Below are 7,667 nucleotides of genomic sequence, written 5' to 3'. Positions count from 1 at the left end.
AATCTGGAGGAAATGGACAGTTTTCTAGACAAATATCAGGTACCAAGGTTAAACCATGAACAGATAAACCATCTAAATTACCCCATAACTCCTAAAGAAGTACAACCAGTGATTAATAGTCTGCGAATCAAATAGAGCCCACCACAAGATGGGTTTAATGCAGAATTCTATCAGACTTTCATAGAAGACCTCATACCAATATTCTCCAAACTATTCCACAAATTAGAAACAGACAAAGCACAACAAATGTCTTCTATGAAGCCACAATTACTTATACCACAGAAAGACACAACAATGAAAGAGAATTATAGACCAAATTCCCTAATGAATATCAACACAAAAATACTCAATAAAATTCTAGCAACCAGATCCAAGAACACATCAAAATGATCATCCATCATGAGGAAGTAGACTTCATCCCAGGAATAGAGGGATGGTTCAATAAATGGAAGTCCATCGACATAATCCACTTTATAAAAAAACTCATAGATAAACACTACATGATCATTAGATGCTGAGAAAGGAATTGATAAAATTCAATACCCTTGCATAATAAAAGTATTGAAAGATGAGGAATTCAAGGCCCATACCTAAACACAGTAAAAGCAATATACAGGAAACCAGAGCCAACTTCAAACTAAATGGAGACAAATGTTAAACAGTCCCACTAAAATCAGGGAATAGAAAAGCTGCCCATTCTCTCGCTATTTAATACTAAATATAGTTTTTGAAGTCTAAGCCAGAATAATCAGAAAACAAAAGAAGGTCAAAGAGATACAAATTGGAAAGTAAGAAATCAAAATATCACTATTTGCAGATGATATCATAGTATACTTAAGTGATGACAAGAGTTCCACCAGAAAACTACTAAGCCTGATAATGAGCAGAGTGGCTGGATATAAAATTAACTCAAAGATATCACTAGCCATCCTCTACTCAAAGGTTAAAGAGGCTGAGAAAGAAATCAGGGAATGATACCCTTCATATTACTCCCAAATAATACATAATACCATGGTGTGACTTTAACCAAGACAGTGAAAGATCTGTATGACAAGAACTTCCAGTCTCTGAAGAAAGAAATTGAAGAAGATCTCAGAAGATGGAAAGACCTCTCAAGCTCATGGACTGGCAGAATTAATATGGTAAAAATGGCCATTTTGTCAAACGCAATGTACAGATTCAATATACTCTCCAAAATACCAACTGAATTCTTCATAGAGACAGTATGAGCAATTTGCATATTTGTTTGGAATAACAACAACAACAAACAAAACCAAACCAACCAAACAAACAAAAAGGAACGAAGGTAGTTAAAAGTATTCTCAACAATAAAAGAAAAGACCTTCTGGTGGAATCTCCATCCCTGACTTCAGCAGTATTACACAGCAGTAGTTATGAAAACTGCTTGTTAGTTATACAGAGACAGACAGATAGATCTGTGGAATTTAATTGAAAACCCAAAAATGCACCCACACACCTATGGTCACTTGATCTTTGACAAAGGAGCTAAAGCCATTCAATGGAAAAAGATAGCATTTTCAAGAAATGGTGCTATTTCAACTTGATGTCAGTATAGAAGAATGCAAATAGATTCGTTCTTATCACCCTGTACAAAGCTTAAGTCCAAGTGGATCAAGGACCTCCTCATCAAACCAGATACACTCAAACCAATAGAAAAAAAGTGGGGAAGAGTCTGAAACACATGGGCACTGGGGAAATTTTCCTGACTAGATCACCAATGGCTTATGCTCTAAGGTCAAGAATCTACAAATGGGACCTCATAAAACTACAAAGCTTCTGTAAGGCAAAGGACTTTATCATTAGGACAAAAAGGCAACCAACAGATTGGGAAAGATCTTTACCAATCCTACAACTGAAAGAGGGCTAATATCACAAATATACAAAGAACTCAAGAAGTTAGACTCCAGTGAGTCAGAGAACCCATGAAAAAAATGGGGTACAGTGTTAAACAAAGAATTCTCAGCTCGGGAATACTGAATGTCGGAAAAGCACCTAAAGAAATGTTCAACATACATCTGTAGTCATCCAGGGAATGCAAATTGAAACAACCCTGAGATTCCACCTCACACCAGTCAGAATGACTAAGATAAAAAAAAACTCAGGTGACAGCAGATGCTGGCAAGGATGAGGAGAAAGAGGAACACTCCTGCATTGATGGTGGGATTTTAAACTGGTACAACCTCTCTGGGAATCCCTGGGAAGGTTCTTCAGAAAATTGAAAATTGGACTATCTGAGGACCCTGCTATATTTCTCTTGGCCATATTCCCAAAAGATGTACCAACATAAAACAAAAACCCCAAAAGAACAACAATTCCAACCAACCAGAGCTCCTAGGGAGTAATCCACTACCCACAGAGTACACATAGACTGACCCATGGCTCCAGCTGCATATGTAGCCGAGCATGGCCTTGTTGGGTACCAATGGGAGGAGAAACCCTTTGTCCTGCCATGTCTGGACCTCCCACTGCAGTGGAATTTCAGGGCGGGGATACAGGAAAGGTAGATATTTGGGGAGGGGAACAAGCTTATAGAAAAAGGGGGAGGGCAAATGGGATGGGGGATTATGAATATGATATCAGGAAAGAGAATAACATTTGAAATCTAAGAACAATTAAAAAATTAGAAGAGGAAAGAAAAATAAAGAAAAATTATCCAGTAAAAATAAAATAAAATAAAAAATAAAAATATAAAAAGAGCAAACTACAAAAAGCCAGTTACATACAATCAGACTTAAGGGAACTAGCTTGGTGTATATAGGTGTTTGCTGGGCAAATATAGACATGAGTTTAAATCTCCATAAAAATCACATCTGACTGCATATGTGCCTCTAAACCAAGACTTGAGAGCAGCAGACAAAATATTGGTGCTGGCATGCCAACCTAGCTTCAAGTTCAGACACTATCTCAAAGGAATAAGCAGGACAATGATAGAGCAGGACACCCGAACTCCTCCTCTAGACTGTGCATGCGAACAAATGCTCACAACCAGGTGTACACACACACACACACACACACACACACACACACACACACACACGCATAAAATATTTTTTGAAGAGTATAGAAGACAATCTTAACATAACTAAGTTAAAGAGAGGAGGAGCCAAGAAAACACCAGGTGCAGTCTCAGAGTGTCTCCTCAACACATCACATTGCAAAGACATCATGTCTGGATTCAGCCCCCTTTACCAAACTCACTCCAGAGAGCTGCTGCAATCCTCCAGCCACATGAGGATGCAACAAAAGGCACAGCCCTCAAGTTAATGTCCTGGCTGACTGGCCTGTGGCATTTTGTTGTAACCCCTGAGTCTCATGCAACAACCCCAAAGCCACACTGTCATGCTCTCTCACTGAAGCTCAGGCTTGCTGGCAACTCCTGCTGAGACTAGTTTTCTGCTCTGTGATATTTCATGAGTGATACTCTAATTCATGTTCCTCTATGGCACACACAGAGGCTGCATGCAAAACTCCAACCTTAGGTTGGCCTCCTGAGCTGTTCAATAAGTTGCAAAATAGTGTTATGACTGAACATCTCACAATCTTCTGAGTTTCCCTCAGATGATGACGTGAGTTTGGTAAGCTCAAACATATGATTTCCTTGTTCCTTTACCAATACAATGAATTATAGTTATATCAGATGTCTTTATAATATGTACCCCAAACCAAAAGTATAGAGAAGAGACAAATAACCATGTTTTACATAAGTAACAATGCAGATGCTTCTGAAAAGCCTGACTTTTACAGGAAGGACACCTTTACTATTGGTGACATTTTTTTTTCAATTTTTGTTTTTATTAGCTTGAGTATTTCTTATTTACATTACGAATGTTATTCCCTTTCCCAGTTTCCAGGCCAACAATCCCCTCACCCCTCCTCCTCCTCCCCTTCTTTATGGTTGTTCCCCTCCCCATCCTCCCCGCTTTGCCGCCTCCCCCCACGTTCACTGTGGGTTCAGTCTTAGCAGGATATTGGTGAATTTTGAAAATGTTTTGAAAAGAAATATTTGAATATAACAAAAGATTCTTAATTTTTGTTTTCTACTATATTTCAAAATCACCATATTACTTTAACTTTTATACTCTATCTTATTAAATATGATTAAATAAAATTTTTTCATACTTTGTCCTTTTCATTGGAAGTTTTCTTCGAAGACCTACAAAAATATAATTTACATTCAGATGAATATTAAATTTGTAAAATAAAACAGAAAAATGTTTATTTCTCCTATTCATAAAATTTACCAGCTATTAGAAATAAAATAATTTTCTACAAAAGAAATATGCAGTAGACAAGAAGGGGAACCATGACTGCAATCATAAAAAGATTGAAATTAAGACTGGAACACAGCTCAGGTTAACAGAAGGCACTGCTTCTGCACAGGAGTTGAGTTCAGTGGCCAGAAGCCATGCTGTGTGTCTCACAACCAACTCTAACTCCAGATCTACAAACACGTAAAACCTGTGGCTTCCACCACCAACTCTAGTCATGTCTGCATACAACTACAAGTACAGACATGTACATGTTATTTAAAATAATGATGATAATATTAACATTTTTAAATATAGTATATTTTGTTCAAATATTATAAGCGTTAAGACAAGGGAAAATGTCCTTCCTCATTTGTTTGATAGAAGCAAATACACTAACATCTCCATTGTCATTTCCAGTAAGAACTTGGAATGAGGTAGACACAACTGTACCAGGATTTTAAATCCAGAGGTGTTCAAAACACAATACAGAACTAAGATCACAAAAGGGGTCAAGGGAGCTCCAGTGGCCCAAACCTGCCCAGGGAAGACTTGAGGAGTTGCTTTAGCCTGGAAATGTACACTAAATCTTCATTTATGTCTTCACACTTTTGGTTGGTGTTTGGTTGAGAATTTTTGCTCTATTTATCAAATCTTGGCGAGGAAAAGCTTGTTTTGTTTAACAAACCATGTGTGCCTCTGCCTTCGGGGTTGAGGATTCTAGGATGACTACTGATCAGTTATTTTCTCTATCATTTAGAAACTATCAACCCTAGCTTTCTGTCTGGTAAGAAACTGGATGAAGACACTATGGGAAAAACATGGGAAAGTCTCACCCCTAGGGATGGTAGTCACAGTGCAGTTTGGTCAAAGTATGCCAGGGTCAGTGAGAAGTTAATATTTTATTCTTATGTGAGTCCAAGAAAAAGATCCATTTTTCTCAAGTGCAGATGGGATAGCTTCCACAAACCAACAGTAGTTACAGAATGTTAGGGTCTAAGTGAAAAATAAACCAGGTTATCGATTGACTAATACATGAATGTTAGTGTGTGCCCATTAGTTTGTGTCATATTGAAAGCAATCTGGAGTAATTTGGGAAAAAACTGAATTGAGTTTAGGTAAGGTCATGGAACCTTTTAATTGATTGATGACATTGAGTATAAGGTCATGGCTCTACATAAGTACGGAACTGTATAATATTACAAACAATAAAGCAAACTAATACACTGTCCATAAACCAGTGTTGGATATCAGTTGTGAATCGTTTATTATAGTTCATATGATACCACTCATTATTTTTAAAGTAGAAAGAGGCTTTATTGGGGTTTGGATATCTACTATCAAGAGAGGATCCTGTTCTTGAACATTGGTCTCTGGCATGTGACCCTGTTTTCTGAGGTTGTAGAAAATCTGAAAAACATATCCTAGCAGAAAGAAGTAGGTCATAGGAGATATAGGGACTGCTAACTGGGTGTAACCATCTTCCTCAAGTCTCTACTGCCTCACTGACCTTAATCCTTTCCTGTCTGGAGGACAGAAAATAAAGAAAACTAGTGGACTGTGCCGAGCCCTCATTGGTCCATTTCAGCTCTGACCTCAAAAGGAACCATTGTGAGGTCATTTACTTCCTTAGTTACTGAAAACACATCCTGTCTGTACAGGGCATTAGCTGTTGGTTGGTGGCTGGGTTAGTTGGTTGGTTTGGTTGGTTTGGTTGGCTGGTTGGTTGGCTGGTTGGTTGGTTGGTTGGTTGGTTGGACAGCAATTGCATTTATTCAGTTAGCCACTGAACTTGGATATTCATGAATTGTTGAATCTGAACACAGTGAATTTTCCTCTATATTCCTATGTCTCACTTTAGACTTGTTTGTTTTCTGTATTTAAACTAAGTCTCTCTTCCTGTATATTTTTGTTTGAATATTGAATAGGAGAATTTTTCTTTGTTGATTTGATTTATCACTCGATTTTACATTGTCATATTTTACATGCATTTATTCAATGAACTAATTTTGAACAGTAGTTTATGATAACTACACAGCATGAACAATTTCCTAATGGCATTTCCAGACATGTACATGATGAACCTTGACCATATTCCCATGATCACACTTTCCCTGGCTTGTCCTTTTCAGGTTCCTCAGTTTTTCCCTTTAATTTGTACCCTTTCTTTCCAAGTACTGGCCCAATTGTTCAAGTTCTCCTATTTAGAGGACTGATAGGCTACATTGGGTGGTCTACTAAGAAAAGGCACCAACAGGTCTCTGTGATTTAGCAGGAAGCCTCCCCCTAGCCGGTTAACTTGGGATCTTTCTTGCAGTGCAAAACTCATGACCCTATGCAAGCTACAAGGCAATGCTTAGATCCTAATTTTTTGACGATAACTATGAAAGTAGGTAGCTGAATAGAATTCAAGGACAGAATAGATATAAGTCTAAGAAGATCCAGTTTTATACTGCCAAGAAGAACCTTCCAAAGTGAGACATATGATACTATGACCCTTCATTTACCTGGGTCATTCTGTTGGCAGCTGTCATTCCATTGAATTGCTATCTTCTATCTTCAGGAGAACAAATGTGACTCTGAAGCTAGTGTGGTACCAGGCACAGGAGGTCGGGCCAATAATGAACTTGAAGCAAAGGAACAAGCATGGGCCTTTGAGTCTTGCTGGCAAAACAGCTTAAAGTACACGTCCAGGAAAAAAGTACCTAGTGCTGGAAATGTCTGCCCAGCATTCCACTGGACTCACTCAAACAACATTTAGAGAAAGAGAGGGAATTTTATATTAACAATGTGTCTCTCCAAATTTCCAAACCTAGGCTTGAATAAAACTACTTCCACCATTCCTATAGTTTTTATCTGTTAGTGGAATGGCAGTGGAGAACAGAACCTTCATAGTCAAGCAACATAGAGCCTTTCAGGATCCTTTTTGCTTTCCATGACATTGCTGAGGAAGGAGGGTTGTATTCCCTGGGACATTCAAAAATCTAACATCTGATTAGAGACCTAACAAGTAGGACTTTGAAGCCCATGGCTGGACCATACCTGTACCTCCGTTTCATTGTTTGAGGTTTAGCTTGTTAGCATTGCTAGGAAATGCTTTGTGTGCAATGTGTACACATGTGGTGCTTCTACATGACTATGAACATTTCAAGAGGGAATGTCCTTCCTTGACCTCTGCTAAACTGCAGTCCATTTCCTTTGGCATCTGTCATGGAGTTGGTTCTTAGTGAGTCCTGTCAGATTCCTTTAATGTGTAAAACTGATGAGTTGTGATGAGAGGGGATAGCAGCATACATTCAAACATATGCAAATGGCTCATAAAAGCCCTTGCACCTCTGTCATTAATGTCATAATCTCATGTGTAAGCCCAATGGGTCTAAAGTTACTTTCCAGAGGTTT

The sequence above is a fragment of the Rattus norvegicus genome, chromosome 17 (assembly GCF_036323735.1).
Source record: "Rattus norvegicus strain BN/NHsdMcwi chromosome 17, GRCr8, whole genome shotgun sequence".
Classification (NCBI taxonomy): domain Eukaryota; kingdom Metazoa; phylum Chordata; class Mammalia; order Rodentia; family Muridae; genus Rattus; species Rattus norvegicus.
The sequence above is the reverse complement of the archived record's forward strand: the minus strand, read 5'-3'. Positions refer to the sequence as shown.